Genomic DNA, 26,169 nt, shown 5'->3' with positions numbered 1-26,169 from the left:
GGAGGACGTCCCAAAGCACTTCACAGAATACACTGTAAAGTGAATCGACTGTATATTTGTGGGCAAACGCGGCAGCCAATTGCGCACAGCAATGTCCCACAAACAGTCGTAGATTGAAAATGACCAATTTATTATTGTTTTTGGTTTTGGAGGGATTATTATTAGGCTCTGTGTGGAGTAAGGAAACTTGCCCAAGGTTTCGCCCTCTGCCTGGAATTGAACTCAGGTCTCTCACTTGCAAAGCGAGTGCTCTAACCACTGAGCCACAGGACTCCACAAATGATGCAAATTGGCTCTCTGATTTCGCATTTGCCGTTGATATGATGGGCCACATGAATGAACTGAATTCAAAACTACAACGGAAGGGGGCCTTTGTGCACGATTTGTATTGCAGTGTTAAGTCATCTATGACAAAATTATTTACTTTATCACGTTAGATAGGAAACAGGCTGTTCGCCCACTTTCCAATTTTGCAGCAGATTACTGTTTGCGATCAAAACCTTAAAAAGTATATTTCGTCATTACTTGACCTGCATGCCGAATTTTCTCGTCAATTCCAGAATTTCAATTTGATTGAAAATGACCTGTCTTTGGTCTCTTCACCTTTCTCATTTGATGTTGACAAAGCCCCATTTGACCTCCAACTTGAGTTTATTGACCTGCAATGTGATCCATTGCTTGAAGAGCATTCAAATCAGTGCCATTTCCCAGTTTTTATGCCTCTCTTAATGAATATACCTTTCCAAAAATAAAGGCTTATGCCCGGAGGATGCTTGTGCTGTTTGGATCAACATACATATGTGAGGAGACATTTTCTGTGATTAAATCAATAAATCAAAACATAGATCTGTGATGACTGATGACCACCTTGCATTAACCAGATAATGCACTTATCTGGTTAATTATCTGGTTAATGCACATCACCGCTTTCATTCTTCCCATTGAGTGAGCTACTCACATTCTCATCACTATGTGAATAAATATTGAATAAATGTCTACTCAATGAGTTGCTTTTATTTAACCTAATTTTAATGAATGTTGATCATATAGACTTTATTTTATGCATGTACAAGTGTAAGACTTGATTTTGAGCTATTATTAAGCATTTGCGTCTATATTAAGTGTGTGACCCCCGAAGCTTACCAAACCTCGTGCAGTGGCCGCCAGCCCCACTACCCCCCTCCCCTGGGGACTGCCGGGGGCTAATGCCCAATTATATTTCCAGCTGAAAAAATACACGTCCCAAAATGCATTGAGATATCGCTTGGAAACCGAAAACCCCGAACTGACTGGTCCTCCCTCACTGCCCTCTCACCACCGGGGGAGTCTCTGGGTTTCTCTTTGGTTCGAGAGGAGAGTGACGCTGAACGTCGCCGAAGACTAAGATGAAAAAAAGTGAAAACAAATCAGTGTCAGTGAGTGAACGGTTGGGTCGCGGGAGGTGGAGCAGCGGAGTGGACGTTTCACAAAATCTTTTTAACTTTGATTATATCTGACAACTTCAAAGGATATATATATATACTGTATATAAGCAATTTATTTTGGAAACTTGGGGGACTCGTCTGCAGATAAAAACAGAAAGAAATCGAAGCTCTTTGAATGTAAGTACAATATAAAATCCAGATTCCTGCAATGTCCTGGGAACATGGGAGGGAGCAGTTGTGTGGCTTTAATTTAAAGTTTGGGACAATGCGTTTTATTCTCGCTCTGGTCAGGTTACTGACTGACATAGCATTGCTGTTCTGTAGGAGAAATGCAAGAGGGTCATTCCAGTTTTTGAATAAGCATTTATAAAATAAGGATATACATGAAAGTGGTTATTGTTTCTATGCTAATTTATGATTTCTGACCTGGACGACATAGAGCATCTGCATTGGGAATCTGAGAAAATGTGCACTGATTTAAAAGTGCTGACTTCACCAGTGAATGTAATAGATATTGTTAACAAACATTATTTGAATTGCAGCAATCCTATTGGTTTTCTATTTATGAGTTATATTTTCGTGGTTTTCAGAATAAGGGAAGCATGAACTGGGAAATGTATCAGGAAACTATCATTTTAGTCTCGCTTTAACATAACCGTATTGGAAGATATAATCATTGAAACAGCAGAACAAGTTCCCAGTCCTCGATCAACGTTTGACACAACACGTCTGACAATAGTAATGCAAACTGTGGAAGGAGAGAAAATGCTGTGACCTTTGCAAAATTGTATCGTGTTCATGTTATGTATCCAGCTTCTGGATTTGCTTGGCAGGATCCACAGTTATTCCAGTTACTTGCGTACATTTCTGTTAAAAATGGGAACATGACTGTTAAAAACGTGCCTTGAAACCAGATCAGGTATTTTCTCTGCCTCTGCCTCTGCCCCATTTACTGTGTCAGCTGAAGTCATTTTTCTCTCAGGTTGATGACGTCTTTGCAAAGTAAACGGAGGGGTTTTGAGTTTTGTTTTGCCATTTTGTTTTACTTACAATCGGGTTAAGAGATGTAAGGATTATTATCTGCAATATTCCATTGGAAGTCGTCTTAGTCCATTTTTTTTCAAAAGGGAACTTATTGGTTGCTGATTTTCTAATAACGTTGGTACTTTTTTAATTCCCCCATCACTACTGCTGTTAGTGATTGGGGACTTACTGATTTATGAATTGGATGTCCTTTATAGATTACATGTCGCCCCCAATACTTGCTGCACTGCACGATTGAAAAAAATTGGAGAATGCCTAGTTATACCGTTCCCCTTGTATAGCAATAAAAGTACCCACTATCGTAAGCTTGACGTCCATGTCAATAATTTTTTTTAAAACAAATTGGTGAAGCTCAGGCCAGGAATGTAACAAACACATTCTGTAAGAATGGCATTCTGTACAGTTCGATGCCTGTCCTAATTAATGAAGGGAGCCCCATCTTACAGAGTGGATTGAACTACAGAGTAGTCCTGGAGTCCTGTAGCTCAGTGGTTAGAGCACTCGCTTTGCAAGTGAGAGACCTGAGTTCAATTCCAGGCAGAGGGCGAAACCTTGGGCAAGTTTCCTTACTCCACACAGAGCCTAATAATAATCCCTCCAAAACAAAACAATAATAAATTGGTCATTTTCAATCCACGACTGTTTGTGGGACATTGCTGTGCGCAATTGGCTGCCGCGTTCGCCCACAAATATACAGTCAATTCACTTTACAGTGTGTTCTGTGAAGCGCTTTGGGACGTCCTCCCGACGTGAAAAGCACTATATCAAATGCAAGGATTATTATTATACGAAGAACCCCCCTCCCCTCCCCCTCACACAAAAAATACACATCTGTATCTGTGAAACAGTTGTTTTTCTGACTGGAAGTGTGCAGTGGTGTCCCCCAGGGGTCGGTATTGGGACCAATGCTGTTTTTCATCTATATAAATGACTTGGACTTGTGTATAGGAAGTACAGTTTCCATGTTTGCAGATGATACTAAGCTAGGGAAAGTAATGAACAGTGAGGAGGATAGTACCAGAGTGCAAGTGGACATAGACCGACTGTTAAAATGGGCAGACACGTGGCAGATAAAGTTTAATGTGGAGAAATGCAAAGTGATGCATTTTGGGAGGAAGAATGAGGAGAGGCGATATAAGCTGATGGTACAATCTTAAAGGGGGGGAAGGAACAGAGAGACCCGGGGGTTCATATAAGCAAATCTTTGAAGGTGGCCGGACAGGCAGATAAAGCTGTTAAACAAGCATACGGGATACTAGGCTTTATAAATAGGGCACAGAATACAAAAGTCAGGAAGCTATGCTGAACCTCTATAAAACATTGGAGCTGGAGATTGTGTTCAGTTCTGGGCCCCACACTTTAGGAAGGATGTCAAGGCATTGGAGAGGGTGCAAAGGAGATTCACCAGGATGGTACCAGGAATGAGGGATTATTCTTCTTGGAGCAGAGAAGGTTAAGGAGACTTAATAGAAGTTTTCAAAATTATGAGGGGATGCGATAGGGTGAACAAGGAGAAACTATTTCCACTGGTGGGTGGGTCGGTAACCTGAGGACACCAATTTAACATAGTTGCTTAAAGAAACCGAGGGGAGGTGAGGAGAAATTTTTTCACACAGCGAGTTGTTTGGCTCTGGAATGCATTGCCAGAAAGGGTGGTGGAAACCAATTCGATAACAACTTTTAAGAGCGAAGTAGATCATTATTTTATTAGAAAAGGGAAGGATTTATTGGCGAGGGAGTGGTCCAAAAAAGATGGTATATGAATTTCTTTGCCCTACAATATAAGTGGTCATCTCTGGGTCAAACTAACAGGTGGTAGAACAGACGACAGGTCTATTAGCCACATTAATTCTTGTGACATGGTCGTTTCTGATATTGTTTTCAGTGCCTGGTTGAAATAGGGAGCCGCACTCACTTTCGAGGTTGTTTTCGCCTCCTGTCATGGGTCCCAGAACAATGTCAACTAGGAATAGTGAGAATCAGAATTAGAGAGAGAGAAGTGAGAGAGAGAGAAGCAGAATTAGAAATGCGAGAAGAGAGGTTTTGCCAGTTACTCGCATTGATTTTCTTCCAGTCCATCCAACAACATTCCACTTGAGTTTGTGATTTGGCAGCTGGGCAACTGAACAAAAAAATACGTGTGCCAAACTCAAGAGGAGGAGCATGTTTTGAAGTTTATCAGAAATTGGAAGATTGTATTGATTGAGTGTACATTTGTTATTTTAACCCTTTGCGCTCCCGACCATCTGCCAAACATTCACATTCTGCTTTTGTGTGAGAGACGATCCATCGTCATAGGAAAAATATGCAAATAAATCAAGTCAGGTTTGGAAAAAAATGTCATATAAGCAAATGAGTCCTTGATGTACACAGGCACTCAAGGGCTGGATTTCAATGTCATAAATTATCCGCATGTTTTTACAGTCATTAAATGACCCATTATAACTCTCTCATAAAGGGGTCTCGAGGACGGGATAGACAATGATACAGTGTTTAAATCTGACACCCGTTAGCTGAACTCTGGGGAAACATCACATTGAATTACTGCGTTTCTAAACCTTTAAGAACATCGTCTGTGTGCCACATTCAAATGTTCCGTTAATCTCGCGTGTTGACAACAGTAGCCCTTTGAATCCCAGCCAGCTCAGCCAGATATGCGCAATAACCTGACCTTTTATTTGGCTGGCTGTATCTTCCCACTGTGTCAAAGCTGCCTCAGACTACCAAGTGTGGGCTTTGTTACCCAGCACACACAGAGTTAAGACGCACCCATTTGGGATTAGAGTTCTATGATTTAAACACCCAGCACATAATTACTCAATGAATACTAGTTCCTTTATGCCCAGTACAGAATACTGGACTATTCTCGTGGTTGAGTATGCAGAATGTTCTTCTAAATAACCGTTTCTGACCCTGAATCTCCCCAAATATCAAACACAGGTTTATTACATATCATAAGCTTTGATTATAACAACGGTATTTTCTGTAAACAACAGGTGTCTTAAAATAAACCTAAAAGATCCAAAAGGATCAGATTTACACTAATTTAAAGGAACACTTTCAATCGTTTTCCTCCTTGTTCTGATGAATGCAGGTGAGTACTAAATACAATCAAAGACTAATGAAGGATTCACTCAGTGAAACATCAGTGGCCATTTTTTGGGGGGATCAGCCGGGGTTCTGACACATGCGGAAATCAATCACTGTGCTTAAGAGTATCCAAACCAAGCTGAGATTTCCATGCATCCCACCTACACATAGAAATCCCAGAGATAGATTGTTGGAATGGAAACTCTCTCCCTAGAGGAATGCATCTTGCTTACTTAATTCCAGAGAGTATTAGGCACAAGAACCAAGGCTTGGGGACCCCAGAGTGTGCTAACTGCTGGAGTCTAACCAGCTAAAACCGCATAGTTTGCCATTGATATCACTATCTGACAAGCTTTCCCGCTGCTTGTCCAGCTAGGCATTGTGTCCAGTGGTAATTGAACATGGCACCACATCCTCAGATTTCACTGTCCTCCTCTCCTCCCTAAACCTCACCATCCACATCAACTCGCCGAACCACAACCGTGGCCACCCCCTAGACCTCATCATCACCCACAGCCTTGACATTTTCAACCTGTGCATCACGGACAAGGCCATCTCGGGCCACTTCCTCATCTCTTTCTCCTCTCTCATCTCTCTCTCCTCCATCAAGCCCTCAACTATACTTTTCTGCCCATGGAAAAGGCTTTCCCCCCGAGACCCTCACAAAGGCCCTCTCATCCTCAGACCTCCTATCCTTCTGGCCTTCCACCCGCAGTGACCCTGAAGCAGGCGTCAAGCTAGCCATGATTGCCTCTCCTCCACCTTCAGCTCCCTGAAATCCAGGATCGTCTCCAAACCCACCTGCTCCCCCTTGTACAACAGCCATCTCCGCTCCCTAAAATCCCAAACCCGGCGGCTCGAGCGCAGGTGGCAGAAAAACAGCCTCACGGTTTACCACCAGCTGTGGCTCAAGCATCTTCACACCTACCGCCGCTCTCTATCACAAGCAAAAACTGAGCACTACTCAAATATCATACTGGAGGCCAACAATAACTCCAAAATCCTATTCTCCCACGCCCACCACTTCCCCCGTGCACCCCCTCAAGCACCCTCAATCATCACATCTAACGTCAAGTGCGAAGAAGTCATGGACTTCCTTACCTCTAAAATTGACATTAGCCTGGCAGCTTTATCCTTCTTCCCTAATCGCTTACCACCACCCCCATTTCGTCCCCCTCACCCACCCCGCCCTCAGCTACTACCACGGCTCTCATCCTCATTCATTTGCCCCATCTCTCCTTCCTCCCTCTCATCCACCATCACCACAATGAAACCCACCACTTGCTGCCTTGACCCCCTCCCCATCCAACTGCTGATCACCCAGCTCCCCCTCCTCTGCCCACTGCTGGCAGACACTATTAACCCAGTCTCTCTCCTCAGGATCAATCCCACTCCCCCTCAAAACTGCAGTCGTCACCCGTCTCCTTTAAAAACCTACCCTTGATCCCTCCAACCTTGGCCACTACCGCCCTTTCTCAAACTTGCCCTTCCTCGCCAAAGCTCTGGAACACTTGTTGCCAACCAACTTTGCACACATCTCTCCCTCCACACCCTACTCGAACCCCTCCAGTCCGGTTTCCGCCCTGCCCACAGTACAGAGACAGCGCTCGTGAAAGTCACAAACAATATTGTCTCTATCTGTGACCAGAGCTCCCTCTACCTTCTCGTCCTCCTGGACTCTCCGCCACGTTCAACACAGTCGATCACGCCATCCTCTATGCCTATGGTCACCTTCCCCCTCCCACTGACTCAGCCTTGGGCTCTGCCATTGTTAAGCGCTCTGAGACACTGCCCTCGTGGAGGGTGCTGTATAAATGCAAGTTGTTGTTGTTGACATAGGCAGGACAATGTTGTGCAGCTGTCACCCCTGGACTGTGCATCTAAATCTCTGTTGTGACTGGTACATGCCTCTCAGATTGCAAGAGAGAGATAAGCAAAATCCATGAGCAAGATTGCAGATGCAATTTATCAGCTGGGCTCGTGAATCCTGACAAGTCATCAGGTATCCTTAAACACTGCCCCCCACCCCACACGACGCTATCAGACGCACACACACACCAGTCCCTCCCAAACATATTGTTAAGAAAATGTTTGACTTTCGAGCTAATGCACTACATTACCAGCGCGGCTGCGATTATTGCTCATGTTGGCACAGCCCAAATAATCATCTCAAGAGGGAGATGTTGTGAAACTAACTTATTGTGACATTCAAATTGCCTCTTGTGGAGCATAGTTTCAGGTTGTAATTTCTTAAATGATCAAAAACGAGAAAACATCTAACAGAGTACCGAACTAACTTACTATTTGTTACAGCGGCTGTAGTTCTCAGATTATAGATGTTGCTCTGGTCACACAACCCACTCCCCCCGCCCACTCCCCCCCCCACTCCCCGCCCCACTCCCCCCCCCCCACTCCCCCGCCACTCTCCCCGCCCCACTCTCCCCCCCCACTCCCCCCCCCACTCCCCCCGCCACTCTCCCCCCCACTCCCCCCCACACTCTCCCCCCACTCCCCCCCCACCACTCTCCTCCACTCCCCCACTCCCCCCCCCACTCCCCCCGCCCACTCTCCTCCACTCCCCCCCCACTCCCCCCCCACCACTCTCCACCACTCTCCTCCACTCCCCCCCACTCCCCCCGCCCACTCCCCCCCACTCTCCCCCCCACTCCTCCCCACCACTCCCCCCGCCCACTCCCCCCCCACCACTCTCCTCCACTCCCCCCCCACTCCCGCCCCACTCCCCCCCACTCTCCTCCACTCCCCCCCCCACTCCCCCCCACCACTCTCCTCCACTCCCCCCCCCACTCCCCCCGCCCACTCCCCCACCACTCTCCTCCACTCCCCCCCCCCCACTCCCCCCCACTCCCCCCCCCACTCCCCCACCACTCTCCTCCACTCCCCCCCCCCACTCCCCCCCCCACTCCCCCCCACTCCCCCACCACTCTCCTCCACTCCCCCCCCCACTCCCCTCCCACTCCCCCCCCCACTCCCCCACCACTCTCCTCCACTCCCCCCACTCCCCCCCCCACTCCCCCCCCACTCCCCACCACTCTCCTCCACACCCCCCCCACTCCCCCCCACTCCCCCCCACTCCCCCCCCCACTCCCCCACCACTCTCCTCCACTCCCCCCCCCCCACTCCCCCCCACTCCCCCCCCCCACTCCCCCCCACTCCCCCCCCCCACTCCCCCACCACTCTCCTCCACTCCCCCCCACCACTCCCCCCCACTCCCCCCCCCCACTCCCCCCCACTCCCCCCCCCCACTCCCCCCCCACTCCCCCCCCCCACTCCCCCACCACTCTCCTCCACTCCCCCCCCCACTCCCCCCCCACACTCTGTTTTGCTGTAAGTGCGAGCCTGTTGCTTTAAGACTGTGTTATGCAATCTCTTTGTCTGTCTGCGAGAGCCCTGTCTGTCTTTGTACAGCATTGTCAGTCGGCATCACACGGTGCTCCGCTCACAGCACCGTCAGCCCTACAAATGACATTGTTTCTCTTTAAAAACTTATTTAAAAACAATACGAATCCGCTTGAACACAGAGCAGTGCTTATACATCACATCATCTGCAAAAAGAATGTCGGGGTCGTGTGTGATTCACACCAGAACTATACAGTATATATATTTTTAACGTATATTTTCAGAGGAAATTGATTTGTTCAGCCTCTCGGGGGAGGGCTTTATATTGCCGGGTGGGAGGGAGTGACACTGCATGACTGGGAGTTGATTTGCAGTCTTTGTGTGTGTGTGTGTGTGTCTATGTCTATCTGTGTGTCTTGTCTGTCAGATTGTCTGCGTCTGTCTGTGTGTCTGTCTGTCAGTGTGTCTGTCTGTCATAGTGTCTGTCTGTCTGTGTGTCTGTCTGTCAGACTGTCTGTGTCTGTCCTTGTCTGTCTGTCAGACTGTCTGTCTGTGTGTCTGTGTGTCAGACTGTCTGTCTGTGTGTGTGTCTGTGTGTCAGACTGTCTGTCTGTGTGTGTGTGTGTGTCTGTGTGTCAGACTGTCTGTCTGTGTGTCTGTGTGTCAGACTGTCTGTCTGTGTGTGTGTGTGTGTGTGTGTCTGTGTGTCAGACTGTCTGTCTGTGTGTCTGTGTGTCAGACTGTCTGTCTGTGTGTGTGTGTGTGTGTCTGTGTGTCAGACTGTCTGTCTGTGTGTGTGTGTGTGTGTGTCTGTGTGTCAGACTGTCTGTCTGTGTGTGTGTGTCAGACTGTCTGTCTGTGTGTGTGTGTGTGTGTGTCTGTGTGACAGACTGTCTGTCTGTGTGTGTGTGTGTGTGTGTCTGTGTGTCAGACTGTCTGTCTGTGTGTGTGTGTGTGTGTCTGTGTGTCAGACTGTCTGTCTGTGTGTGTGTGTGTGTCTGTGTGACAGACTGTCTGTCTGTGTGTGTGTGTGTGTCTGTGTGACAGACTGTCTGTCTGTGTGTGTGTCTGTGTGACAGGGCTGTGTCCAGGCCAGAGTGTGATGTGAGGGAGAGGGCGCTGTACCTCTATGTATTAACTTTGCTGTTCTGCTTTGTCTGATAGTTGTTTTCAGGTACTGTTTTAGGTTTATTCCTGTCGCTCCCCCCAGGGGTTGGGGAGAAAAGAAAAGACAATCAATTTAGTGGATGGCAAATCCCATCGCTGCTTTGTGACTGCAAAAAAAATGTTGGTTCAGAAATATATACTACACAATGTGTGTTTAAAAAACCACTGTGTGTTTTTGTGGAGAATTTTGTTTTTTTTTACCTTTTAAACCCCAAACCATGTTCCTTATTCGATGGATATAAAGAATATATCAAATATGTGCTGGAATTAAATAAAGAATATAATTGATTTCTGGGAGCAATTATCTAATTGAGGGTTCAGATAGTATTACTGATAAAAGCATATTGTAGGAAGTTTTTCAGATGAGTGGGAAAGCTCGGAAGGTCCAGTGAATAAGTGAGTCATAGCAGAACTCTGCCTGTGATGTTCTGCATCTTCCCAGTAGGATACGCACAAAGCAGGATGTGGGAATGCCCCTAATCTTAACTGGGCTGACATCAAAGAAGAGCTGGGCTCTGTAATGCAAGTAGTTCCTTGGGACTCAGTGCACTGAGCCATATCGCTCACTTATTTTAAAATAAAAATAAAATATTTGCTTTAAAAATGTTTACCTGCTGAAAGGTACTGAGAAGTATTATAAGAACACAGAGTTCTTTCTAAGCTGTTGCATGGCAATGTGAGAAGTGTTTTGCCTCTTGTCAGATACATTTGGTTGCCATATTGGAAATCATCCAAAATGGGGATATCAAGTAGTGCTCTTAATTCCAGCATTTTCAACATCTGCCCTGCACTCCTTTCTGAGCAGAATTTCAGCGACCATTTTTGCAGACTCAAACCAGCCTTAAAACAAGACATTTTAGGGGCCACAAACCTACCCCCCCACCAATATTTTAACCTCAATCCTTATTTAAAGGATTTACAGGAAGGTTGTCACAATAAGGAGGGAAAAGAGTTCCAATCTTTCAATTGTTCTATTGACTTTACAGCATATTCTGTAAAGCGCTTCGAGACGTCTAGAAAATGTGAAAAGCACTATATCAAATTCAAGGATCATTATTATTATTATTATTGAAAGTCATTTTTAATCCATAATCTTTTATTAATTCAAAGTATCACTGATGGTAACTCTAGCATTTGGACAGGTTATTGCTTGTATTTTTAAATCTATCCCCTGATAAACTGGTTGAAACAGAAGAATCAAGATTTTCAAATGCTTTATAAGTAATTATGTATTTTGAGAGTATGGAAACTGGACCACTAATTTTTGTCAGTTTCTTTTGGCCACACTTTGCCACACAAGTTGGATTTCAAAACTCATATATTCTAGGCTGACTATCCAATGCAGTGCTAGGGGTGTGCTGTATGGTTGGAGGTACTGTTCTTTGGATGAGGCATTAAACCAATGACCTAGTTCAGGTGGACGTTAAAGATGGCACTATTCAAAAAGAGAAGGCAATCTGTCTGTCCAGTGGCCAACAATTTCCATATTAAATTGGGCGATTCACTTATTTACATTTCATGCTATTTGTGGGACATTGCTGTGTACAAATTAATTTCCATGTTTGCCTACAAATATAGTCACTACAGTTTCCAGTATATCCTGTAGCGTGGAGTTCTGTAGCTCAGTGGTTAGAGCTCTCGCCTCATAAGCGAGAGAACCTGGGTTTGATTCCCGGCAGGGCGAAACATTGGGCAAGTTTCCTTACTCCATGCACCTGTTTATCTAGCAGTAAGGGGAACCCGGTGGTTAGGTCGATTGGCCGATCGCTTTTCCGGTGGTAATAATTCCTTTAAAAAAATTGGTCACTCAATCCACGATTGTTTATACACTGCTGTGCACAATCGTGTTTCGCCCACAAAAATATGCAGTTATATGCAGTATATTCTGTGAAGCGCTTTGAGATGTTTCGAAGACGTGATAAGGCGCTATATTAAATGCAAGGATTATTTTATTATTATAACTTTGAGATGTCCTACCAATGTGAAAAGTGCTACTTCAAATGTAAATGTGAAGATTGTAAGTATCAGGTTGGCTCAATTGATAGCACTCTCTTGCCTCTGGAGTCAGAACATTGCGTCAAGCCTCTAGGTTGATACTGTAGTGTAGTGCTGAGGGAGCACAGCATTGCCGGTGTGCTGTCTATCAAATAAGCTGTTAAACAAAGGGCCTTTCTGCCTGTTGAGTCAATGTTAAAGATGTCATGGCATTATTTGAAATGGCTCGAGATAAAGATGTGTTCATTCATTTCATTACTATTTGCGGGACTTTGCAGTATGTCAATTGACTGCCAAGTTTGCTTACACATACAAATTCACTACTATTTACAATGAAGCAGAACAAGAGGGCACAAGTTCAGAATAGCAATTTCAGGAAATATTTCTTTACCCACAGGGTAATTAACAACTGGAACAGGTTAACAGGAAGAGTGGTTGAGGCCAGGATGTTGGACTCATTTAAAAAAAACAGCTTTATGCTGTAATGGAGAACTGTAGGGTGGGTATTCCCAAAGAATGAGATCAAATGGCTTAAGCATCCAATTTTTTCTTGTCAACCTTTAAATCACATTGAGTACTTTCATTTGTGATAAGGTACTACAATAGTAACTAACCTCATTATAGCTTGGTCCTCAGGATCCATTATGTCAGAAAAGGGAAAATGAACAAGTTCAACACCACATTGAATATTACTTCATTTAGAGAGGTATGAAATATGCTATATACTATACTACTACAAGGGGAAAGAGATAATTTAGTGAAGAAATTTATAGAGATACACAGCAGGTAGATTATTTTTATTTTGAAACTACTATGGCCAGATGGACCACTGTGGTCTTTTCCGTTCCTATAGTTCCTGTTACATTTTAAATTGAAAATTCTTGTGGTATGAGTTTGTGCAATGTGAACATGAGTGCAAGAAATTATGGTCAAAAAGTGGCCAATGAAAAGGGATTTAGAACAGAAGAGCATTGGCTGCTGAGATCATTCCCCAGCTTCCAAAGAAGGAAAAAAAGATGTGAAATGACACCCACGTGTTGGGAAATTGGGAATCTATAGGTTTTATTACTGTGTTAGCTGAGCAAAGGAGATGGGCAGGAGAGTGGGGTATGAGCAAGGCAGTGAGTAGGGTTTTAAGGTAAGGGTGAGGATCTTGATAGATCCTTTCGGAGATTGGAAGTCAGTGGACCCTGGCAAGGATTGTTATTGGTGAGGATATGGATAGTGGAATGTTGAATGAGTTGGACATTGTGGATGGTGGAACTGGGAAGACAGTGAGAAGTGCACCTGAGAAATCGAGGGGGAAGTGACAAAGGTGTGGATGAGGGTTTCAGCAGCTATTACAGTAAGATAAGGTTGGAGATGAGTGGCGTGCCAGAGGTGGAGAAAAGTAGTTCTGGTCACCGACTGAAGCTGGCGATCAAACCGGATGGCTAGGTTGTGCAGGTTTGGTGAGTTTGAGAGGTAAGTCATGGACGTTGAGGAGATCAGAGCTGGAGGTGAGGAGATGGGTACCTAGGAGAACCACATTGAGCTACAGGAAGTTGGTGATCTGATAAACAGGTGGCCAGACTTCCGTGGATCTGGGGGTCACGCCTAGAGAAAGAAAAATAGATTTGTGAGTCATCCACATACATGTGGAAGTTGACTCCAAGTCTGTGAATGATGTCACCAAGAGAGAGTAGGCAAATGAGGAAAAGGAGGAGGGCGAGGATAGAGCCCTGAGGCACACACCTCTGAGGGGAGCAGGAGCAACCATCAGTGGAGACAGTGGGTCAGTCGTTTGGAGCAAGGATTTTAAAACAGATGATTTTTTTTATAATGCTTATCAAAATGCAAAGATTTATTATTATATGTGTAAAACTAAAATGTATTTGAAATGAGTGATTAGAAGGATTTTTTTTCCCTAGAAACAAATAACTGATTTACAACAAAAATAGAACAATGGCCATTTGGCCTATTAAACCTATTCCATCATTTTATTAAATCATGGTAGAATTTGGAAATCCCACTTCCTCAATTTTTCCTCACGTTTCCCTAGTTCTATCTCCCTTTAACTGATCCCAATTTAACTGCTTCTTCTGGAAAAGTACATTCAATATTATCACCAGTTTTTGTGTGAAGAAATATTATTTGGTTGCACTTAATTGATTTAGCTTGATGCCCAGCTTTTTGATCTCTACCAGACAGAAAAGTTCTCTCTATCTATCTTGTCAGTTCCCTTCATTATTTTGAACACGTAATTCAGATGACCTCCTTGCGCTCCTCAGCTCTTGGCAATAAAAACCCAGTTTATCCAGTTTCTCATCATAGTGTTGCTGTGTACCTTTTAAAATAAATTGGACAAATATCCGATTAGGATTGAAGTAGATACACAATTTGGACAAATTAAGATTGTTCAGGATTCCATGTAATGTGGTTCCTGAACATAATGCAAATGAGCCTTTCCTGCTCCCCCACCAAATGTACGTGAGATCAGCAGAGTTGACTTTCGCCCTTTAGCTTCCTTTCTTCCCAGGAAATAGTACTAAGCTTTCCCTTGGCACTACCTCTGGTTGAAATTGTGAAGTCTTTGCAGCATCCCACTATCAAGTGTCGCCGTTATTTAATCCAAAGCAATTTATGTATCCAAGGCTTTTTGTCTATTTGTAAATACAACTTGAGAAATGCATGGCATTCGCCAACTAAACTTGTGCACATAGTTTCACATGGTCAGTGGTTCTAATAGGTTAATGTTGGGCAAGATCCAATGATATTGCTGGTGTCTTGTGAAAACAGTTTGGGTCATGGTCCACATTCTCTGAATGCCCAGGTTGTTTATTTCCCTACAAAAGATAATGCTCCAAAACAGATAATTGCTTCTGAGTCTCTGGAAATCCTGGCTATTCTCTAAAGCTACACAAACATTTATAAAAGCAGCCTATTGCAGGCAATGTTTAGATGTACAAGAGCATGGTGGAAGCAATTAGCTCATTTATTGTTTGCAAGAAGCCTTCCTCAAAGTGCAAGATTGAATAATTTGTCCAATTATCTGGTTATGAGAAATTGAGCAAGATGGCCAAACCAGGCAATTATAAATAATAATATCCCTAGGTTTGTGGAAGATCTCCATTGGTCCAAAAAATAATGAGTTGTTACTTTATTTTATGTATTTATACAAATGTAAACTTATGCATCAGTTTTTACTTGCCTGAGAAGAAGGTCTGCTGTTAGATACACCATTTCATTTTAAACTAGGCTAAAGAAAACCTTCACTCCTCAAATCATAGAATCATAGAATTATACAGCACAGGAGTCCATTCGCTCCATCGTATCCTGCCCGCTCTTTGAAAGAGCTGTTCAAATTAATCCCACTCCCCGCGCTCTCCCCGTAGCCCTACAAATTTGTACTACCAAACATCTAATGTCTCAGCAAGTTTATTCAGTGAATAACAGCTCTACAGGCCAGACATTATTGATCCCTGACCCATGCTGAGTTACCTGATCTCACCTTGGCTGCCACGAGGACTGGTAAAATAAATTTCCTTAACACTCCTGGTTGAGTGCAGCTAAAATCAGCCTGTTCTGATTACTAACCAGAGAAGGTCTGCTGTTAGATACACAATTGTGGATACAATGTGAAGGCAGAACTGGGCTTAGTTGTGATGCGATGACTCTTCTTCAAGGCTCACAAATGAACAGTCATCACTTGGGCGAGATATCAAAGGGATATTTGTAGTGCCCCAACTGCTACCCCAGGTAAGATCAGATAACTCATCAATGACCTGGGATTGGATAGCACTTCTCAGTTTTTATGAATCAGCTATCCACTGGATAAGTTGACTGAACTTTTAAGAGAGCTAAATCAGAATTTTTTTCTCGTGTTTGATTAACTTAATTCGTTAACTTTTACCTTTTTTTCCGAATGATTTTCACAGGGAATACATTGAATAAAGAATACTAAATACCCTGGAGTGATTACAAAGCTGTATTTTAATTGAGTGGACCAGATGGTTTATATATAGAATAATGGAGATCTGGGAGTGATTATGAGGCTATAATGTAATGAAAGGGTTTAGTTGGCTTATGGCTTACATTTAGGATAATGGATATCTGTCGGTGATTACAGGGCTGCGGTGTAATAGAGGAGTTCATATAGTTTATATAAGTAAATATAAGTAAATATAAGATATAACCTGAGAGATCCTTGAGCAGTTGAGTATTGCCAGCTGAACCCTGAGATTCGATCACAGCCTTGAACTGTTTCACTGGTACCTTTATAAGTCATTTATAAGTCATTTTTGTACTTGGCTTGTTGACCGCAACAGTGTTAGTTGTATGAGTGATCTGAGGTCTTGATTATGCCCACAAAAGGTAGAAATATCTCATGGCTTAGACAAAATGTATTAATGTAATTTTTTTTTGGTGTGGCAGTTCACAGAATTTAGCTTACTCAGTTTATACTATTCTACAAAGGTTTTTTTGTATAAAACCATTTTACCTCTGGAGATTCTGATTTGGATCCGGCCCAGAATATGGGAAACTGGAAAAATATTTTTATAAAAAACCTAAATTTTTTTTGAAAATTAATCGCAAGTGAATTGAGTCTTTGTAGCCTTGGTTTAGTCCCCAAGGTCTGAGTCTCAACAAAACGGCTTCTGTTTAGGTTAGGGGTTTGGCATAAGTAACTGTGAATAGTCTTGGGAGTGGAAATATAAAACACAGTGGATGAGGATATCTCAAGAAAGGGCTGTACAGTGTTGCTGACCTGAATTTAAAGCTGACCTGTTAATGAAAAATAAAAGTTAGCCAAGGTTTCCAGGCCTGAGCACTATCTGGGCTCCCTTCCATCCTCCACAACACACACACACACACCACCACCACCAGCAAGTGTGCATGTGTGAATGTCAGGTGAGGAAAGGATTGTACTTGGTTGCAATGCTTCTTCCCCTTATATCTGCCTAGCCTCCCAAAACTTTTTCAGAGAAAGCGTGATTAAGTGGGGATCACAAGATTATTTCAGGTGAAGAAGGCCCTTCGGCCTATTTGATCTCAACCTTCCAGAACACATATTTATTCTCCCATTACAACATCAGGCTGTTTTTTAAGTAAATTCAGTTACCTGGCCTCGCTCACCCTTCCTGGGGTAAAGAAACACTTTCTGGTGCCTGTTCTGAAGTTAACCTAAACCAGATCACATTTGGGGTCTTTGAATCATGATCGCAAAATATGCAACAATATATCTTTTAAATACTTTCTTCCGTGACTTCATAAGTTGCAAGCATGTCAACTACATGATCAAAGCTTAGTGTGTGTGTCAAATTGTGCTCAATAGACAGGATTGTGACTGCATTTAATCTATCCTGGATCATTGTAGATCTGAGTGAGTTTTTGATGAGGCTCATCTTTGAGAACGAGAGTTCAGCTTGACACACTGTTACTGGTTGTGTTAAGAACATATGAAGAGAAATGTGATCCTAATGCAGATAAATGCACTGACATGGCTGCCTGTGTCACCGGCAGCAGAACAGACGAGTTGTGTACAGTGAATTGTAAACCGACTTGGGGTTCTCCACTCTGGTACAGTTGCTGACGAACCTCAGTGATGGTTAATCAGTTGAATAACACTGCCAATTACATTACAATGAATAACCATTAAACGCTTTGAAAGAAGTGTATTTTTGTTGCAAATGTGGGTGATTAACTGTGTTTGAGGCCCAAAGTTTTAGCAAAATGATAAATAGACTGGAGATTGCAGGTTAGCAGGGTGAAGTGAGGTGGGGTGCAATTAATCCGTCCTTGCTATAAAGTCTCCTCTAAGATATCTTCTCTCAAGATTGAAGAACTCTATCTTATCCAATTGTTATTCAAAGCTCATTCCTCTAACATTGGCATCATTCTCATTGCTCTCCTCTGCACTGGCTCTGGAGCTCTGCCCCCTATGTTGTAGCGACGAGAACTGTATTCAGGACTCAAGGTGCAGCAAACTAGAGCACTATCCTCAGTATGAGGATCTGAACTCAACTGGTTTAACAAAATAAAGTCCAGCTTTACCATTTTTATTACTGCCTCGTACTTTTTAACAATGAGTGATGAGTCAGCTATGACCCCTAGATCTATTTCAGCTTCCTCCTTAGCAAGTTCTGTCCCAGCTGTATGTTTCGTATTCTTACTTCCAATATGTAGTACTTTGCATTTATCTGTATCAAATTTCATTTGCCAGTTATCGGCCCATGTGCAGGCCCTATCAAGCTCTCTTTGTAAGACCTTTGCTGCTTCCTCTGACTCCACATTTCCCTCCAACTTGGTGTCATCTTTAACTTTAACTATTAGGTATGCAAATCCAAGTCGTTAATGCAAACAAGGAATAGAAGGCGTTCCAGAGCAGGGAATTGTGTGCATATCATCAAACGAGGCAAAGAATGTACTGTAAATATCAAGTCCCGGATGAGAGCTAACTTTCTACAGCTGAATGTTGACAAGACGGACACCCTCCTCCTTGACTTCCGACAGCGTCTTGTCAACTCAGGCATTGACATCATCATTGTTTATAGATACACTCTCCAACTCAAAGAACCAGTACGGAACCTTGGTGTCCTGTTCAACTCTCAGCTGTCCTTCAAACTCCACATCCATGCCATGACCCGTTCTACCTGCCCCCACCTCTGCAACATTTCCCTACTCTGCCACTGCCTTTCCCCCAGGCAGCTGAGAGCCTCATTTATGCATTCATCATGTCTAGGCTCGACTATGCAAAGTCCCTGTTGTTGGCCTTCCCAACTCTTCCTTCCACAAGCTGTAGACTATCCAGAAGTCTGCAGCTTGTCTCTTCTCCCATACTAAGCTCTGTGAACCAATCACCTTCATCCTCACTTGGCTACAATGGCTCCCCATCCCTCTGAGAATTGTATTTAACATCCTCGAATTAATGATTCGGACAGGTTACTAGGAAGGGTAATTCAGGCCAGGACACTGGACTCATTTAAAAAAAATTGATAATGTAATAGAAGATGGTTGGGAGGGTAATCTAATTAAGCTCTTAGAGAGTGTGATTAAACACTATTTATATAGCGTTCCCCTCATGAAGGTTGTTGTTGTAAACTGGAAGGATGAGATCAAATGGCAGAAGGGCCTTCTTCATCCAAACATCTCTTGTGATTTTGTAATGTGTTATCATGATTCCCTCCATGACTGTGTACCTGGCCTTGGTGCACATTGCAGCTCTAACAACAATTGTTTGTCTCTCTCTGGGGAGCGGTTGGGGGTGAGGAAGAGGAACAAGGTTTTCTCATTTATTAACTGGCAAAATTACAAAATCACAAAGCTGAAGGGTAACAAATCCAGCAACAGAAACAAGATAGCTGAGTGGTAAAATCCTCCACACTTCAAAGTGCATCCTTAGAAAATCTACAATACTCACAAACTGTCGATAGAAGCAAATTACACATTAATAAGTAGATCCAATGTTTAAATGTGTACATCTGACATATCCTCTGTAAGATCTGTTTTCTGATCTCTATGAGACTCACAAAAGGAGTACAGAGTGTATCTATCCTATTCTCCATCAGTTCTTTTACCCTTTTTGTGGGAAGCGCAAGTGCCTAATACTTGGCACAGTGTTTCTTGAAAAGCTCATCTGTACCCATACTTTTTTTGATGTTTCAGTCAACAAGCCACAACCGTACAAAACAACGAGATTTTGAAACCCTTTCTCCCTGATTACGTCTTCGAACCCCTCCGACCTGTTCAAGCTCCCACTCTGACTCCCGACATGAAAGGTGCTATAAAAATGTAATTTGTTGTTGTTATTGACTCTGTGAAGCACTTTGGGTTCTATGTGAAATGTACTGCCACCGTGCAGATTGTTCCCTTTTTATGTACAAAAAAAAGACTAAATATCATTTGGTTATGAAGGGCATCAACATTTATTCGAATTCAAGATCTTCATCCTCGCCTACAAGGCCATTCACGGCCTTGCTCCCTCCTACCTCTCTGACCTACTATCCCCCTACTTACCTGCCCGTACCCTCCATTTCTCTGGCTCCGGTCTCCTCCACATTCCCCGCCCCAACCGCCCTACCATCGGTGGCCGGGCCTTCAGCCTCTCAGCCCCAAGGCTCTGGAAGTCTATCCCCCAGTGCCTTCGCCTTGCTTCCTCCCTTTCCTCCTTCAAGGCCGGTCTCAAGACCTTTCTCTTTGACCGTGCCTTCAGCTTCCCTCTCAACTCTCTACCCCCTCCTCGCCCCCTCCCTTCCCTCCCCTCACGCTGACCATTTCCCCCCTGCTCGGGTCCTGACCCAACTGTCCAGCGCCTTGGGACGTCCTCCCGACGTGAAAGGCGCTCTATAAATGGAATCTTGTTGTTGTTGTTGTTGTAATTCTAGGCTTAGAAGTTTAGAGGGTTGAAATTCCTGTCAAGCACAAACATAATGGGGAAATCTGCTGGAAGCTGACATTGTCAATGTCACTCCTCTCAATGCTGACAGGAATTTCAGAGAACTGATTCTCTATGGGTCTCTATTGTCACTTCATAGACATGTAATCTGTGGAATGTACCAACTTGGGGTTGAACGATTGAATACTTGAATGATTGATAGCCTGGAGTTTTTCATGTGAATGCCTTTGAGGTCAGAGAGGATTTTTTACATTTTGCAAATCTTGGAAGAGTTGTTTATGGATGGTTAACGGCCTGCCTGAGTTGATTAAACCAGATGAGGAGAGTTCCATCACAATATGGAAAGGGCGGGATTGATGAGCCAAATAGCTGCAAAAGGAGTGTTGACCTGGTTGGACCTTACTATAGTATCTTCTCAAATAGAGCCCTCACCAAATGCACTTAGTAGAGAACAGAGACAATCCACTGATAGGTAACAACCAGCAAGGAAACCATCAGCTCTTTGATGTTGGTAACAATAATAATACTTGCATTTAACATTGTGCCATTCACAGCAAGAAGACCTCTCAAAATGCTTCACAGGTATTGTAAAGTATAGTGACTCTGTATTTTGTAGAAGAATATGGCAACAATGTTCTAAAAACAAAAGTCATGAAATGAATGATAATTTTATCAGGGGATTGTTAGTCAAGGTATCAGGAGGAACTCCCTACTCTTTTCCAAATTGTGCCAGGGATCTTTAACATACACTTGAACAGGCAGCTGGTGTTTCAGTTTAACATCTCATCCAAAGGAAAATATCTCCAACAATGCAGCACTACCCCAGAACCGTATTGAAGTGTCTTTCTGGACTCTGAGTTCAACATTGAGCTTGGAATCACAACTATTCTGACTCAGAGACAAGAGTGCTACTAACTGAGCCAGGCTGACACTTGAAATAATGGGTTCAAATTTCACTGATTTTGATAGTTGATACCTGTATCTCAGTATGTGACAATAATAATAAATAATCACAGGATTTTACTGTAAAATTAATGTGTATTTCTAGGTGAATGTGGCAACCAATTTGTACACAGCATTATCCCACAAACAACCATGAAGTGAGCGACCATTTTTATTTGGGGCACTGTTGGACACCCTTCTATTTTTTGTTACATGTGGGACTAGTTGGTAGCTCTTTCAAAGAGCCGGCACAGGCACGATGGGCTGAATGGCCTCCTTTTGTGCTGTAAAATTCTATGATTCTATGAAATTAGCACATTTGAGTAAGTTATTCTCTATTGTCCATGGTTGTCGGGAGTATTTGGGGAGATGCAACAACACCAAATTACATTTACACAGTTGGGAGGACGTGTCCAAGCTGCTGGACAGTCAGGGATTTGGACCTGAGCTGGGAAGATAGGAGTTGGAGGCTGGCCGAATGCGCGGTCGAAGAGGAGGGTCTTGAGACGTGTTTTGAACGAGGTAAGGGAGGGAGCAAGATGGAGGGAATGTGGGTTAGAAGAGCTGAAAGCCTGATTGCCGATGTTGGTTTGGGTGGGGGTGTGTAGGCAGGGAACATGGAGCAGGCCAGAGCCTGCTGAGCAGAGGGAATGGACAGGTTGAAATATCAGGTCACAGAGGTAGGGGGGAGCAAGGCCATGGAGGGCCTTGAAGATGAGGACGAGGCTTTTGAACTCTATCCTCTGGGGGATGGGGAGCCGGTGGAGCTGTGCGAGGGGGAGGGTGATGGGCTCATGGAGCCTGGTGCGGAAGAAGACATGAGCTGCAGAGTTCTGGATGATCTGCAGCTTGTGGAGGGAAGATTTGGGAAGGCTGACAAGCAGGAAGTTGGCCTAGTCGAGCTTAGATATGATGAAGGCGTGAATTAGGGTTTCGGCGGCCTGAAGGATGAGGCAGTTGGTGGAGCCGGGTGATGTTGTGGAGGTGGGGAAAGCCGTACGGGTCATGGCACAGATGTGGGGTACACAGGATGGTTGAGGGTCATAAAAGACCCCAAGGTTCCGGATTGGCTTTAGTAAGGTGGAGTGTGCAACCATGGATGGTGATGCTGTCAGCGCCTGAGGTGAGGAGGCGCTGACGGGAGCCAATCAGGAGAGCCTCGGTCTTGCTGACATTCAACTGCAGAAAGTTAGCTCTCATCCAGGACTTGATGTCTACAGACATTCAGTCAGGACAGTTGCAGTCGGTTGTTAGTAGTTAATATAGTGGGGGTGTAGTCGGGATCTGTGATTGCATAAAGTACAGCGCCAGGATCTCCCAGGTTACAACTTTCCCTGCTGTAAAAGGTGAGATTGCTGTGCGTTGGAAGTATAGGAGTGCTTATTCTGACAGTCAACCTCAATTCTTTTTTCGAATTACGTACAGTACATTTTTCACATAACTTGGCTTTGCCTTGTGTAAATAAAACCGTCTGCTTTCTGTTTGTGTCAAAACTCCCAAACAAGCTGCTTCCCATAATATATTGCAGCTTGAAGTCTTCTGGTCCTATGAGAACATTCTCAAGCACATTTAACAAACTATTCCGCTGCTTGGTGCAGACTGAGATGAACAAATACCCCATGCAATACAATGGGACCTATTCTACCCAAAATACTAAACCAGTGGGGTGGGATAACCCCAATGGCTTCTGTGCTGTTGGTTCTGTGGGCAGTGAGTGGGGAGGGGGATCTGTGGAGAGAAGGAAACTAGAGTAAATAGATGTAAGGATAGATGAATATATTATCTGGAGTTTGAACTTGGGGATTACCTTTGGGGATCAGGGAGTATGAAAACAGCTTTCCCTGGAACTAGTATAATTTGTGATAGTATAGAGTTAGCAGTAGAAGTAATGAGCTTGCTGGGTTGAATTTTGTTTCTTATCAGAAAATTGAATGATTTACTTCCCTTGACCCCCCCCCATAGCTAATCTGAAGTATCTGCCTGAAATGGTGCACCCCCACATTCATTAGTTATTTTTATCTCTCTCCATATACTGGTAGTCGCTTCCAACACTGATCTTCTCTGTTTAGGAGACAAGCCTGTACCATAAGCTGGAGGATGCAGTGTAGGTCTTGTTGAAGGTTAGCATTACCATGTACTTTGCCCGGCAAACATATGTGTGCAGATACGAACGACCTACTGTGTATGCCAAGATACCTCCTGAAATGAGTGGAAAAGAGAAAATACTGGAAATATACAGCAAAAACAACAATCACAACAACAACAAATTGCATTTTCCCTAGGCCCCAGTCACTCAGCATCTAAAATTAGGAAGTACTCCATGTTTTAAGTGTGACTGGCTTCTGATCATGGAGAGCACCTGAAATGCCAACATGTTTATCTTTTCAGATTTGTGGGAATAAGGTATACCCGCAATTTCTTGCAACTCTAATAGGAAGTTAACCAGCCTGGATACCAATACCAACACTAATAGTAAGTTAACCAGCCTGGATACCAATACCAACACTAATAGCAAGCTAACCAGCCTGGATACCAAAAGAGGAATGTGTCCCTTTAAGATGCATGTTAATAACCTGATTCTGTGGAAACTTGGCAGTAGTTGCACTGACAGACTAGGAGCCAGGTTTCTGTGGTTACACTGCGCAATGTACAATCTGTGAGTCGCTTTGGGAGTTTACAAGCTGCTGGACAGGAAATCTTTTGCATACTTTATCCAGGACTATTGGGGTTATTTTTGTCTGCCGTGACATGGCACTGCAGGACTTCATTTTCGGGGGAAATGTTACTTTCAGCAGTTTTATGTTCAATGCTCGTTCTATATCTGATGATGAGGAATTGTAATAATTACAGAGGAATTGTAGAAATTACAGCCTAGGAGATCAATTGGTCCATCAAGCCTACCTATGAAAGGCACTGCTGTTGTCCAATTGCTTATGATGGACAGGAGGGAATAGAAGGTTGAAAGGAAAACTTTTTTTCCCACAGGGTAGTGGATACATGGCACAGACTCCCAACAAAAGCAGTAAAAATTGTTCAGGCCTTCAAAGGAGAAACTGGATGCAATTTGCTCAAGAACAATATTAGAAGATTCTGGGGATAGGTGGAGACGGAGATGAACAAATCCTCCACAGAACAGAATCTGGATCCTGCAGGTGTGTGTGGTGTGCAACTGTTGCAAGCAGATTGGCGGCTGTATGTTTTTATAACAATTTGCATTTATATCATGCCTTTTATGCACAATAGTGTCTTGGAGCATTAGACAGTGGCAGGGTTGAATGCCAAGCAAGGGAGAAGGGAGGTGACCATCAATGCAGTCAGTGACGTTGGTCTTTTGAGTCTTTCATCACCTCCTGCCTCTATTATTCCAATACGCTCATCGTCAGTTTCCCCAGCTCCACTACTCATAAATTTCAATGAATTCAAAACTGACACCTGTATCCTCTTCTGCACCAAACCCCTCCCTATTGGAGAACGGATCGATTGAAACAACTCCCTAAACATGTTCACAAGCTGAAGCAAAGCAAGTATTTAATTCTACCCTGAAAATTATCCTAACCATTGAAAGGAGTTGATAAAAACCTTCAATAATATTGTTTTGCACAGAAGCTTCATATAAACATGAGCAATGGTGTTACAATCTCACTGTTGAGCACTGTCCTCCTCTCAGTTCAAGTCATCAGAATGAATACAAAGAACTGGGGTGGTACACTGACCTTTCACTTCTGAGATCTGGGTTTGAATGCAGCCCAAGTTACTGACACGAGAGGCCGTTCTATCTGCTTATTGTATGTAAGGCACATTTGCTGAATTTTCAACTTAATTTTTGATGTCCACTGGTCTGAGGCACAAACCTTGTCCTTAATTCAGCACTGATTGGCACCAAATTACAATCTCTTTCAGAGATCTGCAAGGACAGTTGAAGTAAGAAATGTAAAATATGGCACCAATGTAGTAGAGGTTGGTGCTGAGGCAACTTGTTAAAAGAAGGCAAAGGGATGTTTGTTCTGCATCTAATCCATGCAGCACCTGACATAGTAGTACTGGATGAGACAGGGTAGAGAGAGTTTTGCTGTTATTAGCCCATGTGCTTGACCTGAGAGTATTGAATGCTGACATTAGATTGATTCTCTAATTGTTGGTGATGTTGTTGACCCTTTCCTGTGTGAGCTTCTAATGGGGGAAAAAAAGTGTAAATTATGTTGCTTAGGAGTGAAAAATTGTTGATGATCAGAGACTCTCAAGTCAGGTACAGCAAAGTTAATATTAAGTGAGAAATTGTTGTGTTTCTCAGCACTAACATCTCTCACCGCATTGAGCATAAAATGCATACACTAAGATGTGCTAAAAGTAAAATAATTTTCGAGGCTGGTGCAACAATGCACATGAAAACGAGCCAGGTCAGGCTGGACGTGTACAGAATACTGAATTTTGGGAACTTTGCAAAATTGTGGAAATACTGTCTCTTTTCCTTAAACACAGCCAGTTGAAATGTGACAGGTGAACAGATGTTTGGAACAAGAGATTTTACACGTGCGGTAATTGGTGTTTCAGGCAGATTATTGGCATGAGCTGAAGCAACAGAGGGTTACACTGAAGAAAGCTGTACACAGATGAAGGTTTCACAAGAGGAGGATTTGTGTTAAGGTTGGGAGGAGAGTGAGTGAGCCATGTATGAGAACTAAGGATCCACGAGCTGAGAGGAAAGGAGGGGAGGTTAAGGATGTTGACCACAAAGATATGTTTTTAAAAAAGGTATAGAGGGCAGCTGCAAGGCAG

At 43.6% G+C, this 26,169-nt stretch overlaps 1 protein-coding gene and 1 non-coding gene across 2 annotated transcripts in view; both read left to right on the top strand.

Annotated features, from left to right (window-relative positions):
* Positions 1-1,361: 1,361 nt before the first annotated feature.
* Positions 1,362-26,169, top strand: part of daam2 (dishevelled associated activator of morphogenesis 2) — a 183,351-nt gene continuing 158,543 nt past the window's right edge. The window contains exon 1 of the mRNA XM_042333487.1: positions 1,362-1,601. The gene's annotated coding sequence lies outside the window, so the exon portion shown is untranslated. The remainder of the gene's footprint in view (positions 1,602-26,169) is intronic.
* trnam-cau lies at positions 11,694-11,766 on the top strand. Its single transcript has one exon. It is a non-coding gene; the product is annotated as a tRNA-Met (tRNA).

The sequence above is a fragment of the Callorhinchus milii genome, unplaced genomic scaffold (genome assembly GCF_018977255.1).
Source record: "Callorhinchus milii isolate IMCB2004 unplaced genomic scaffold, IMCB_Cmil_1.0 Scaffold3, whole genome shotgun sequence".
Taxonomy (NCBI): Eukaryota; Metazoa; Chordata; class Chondrichthyes; order Chimaeriformes; family Callorhinchidae; genus Callorhinchus; species Callorhinchus milii.
Note: the sequence above shows the minus strand (reverse complement) of the source record. Positions and strands in the feature narration are given on the sequence as shown.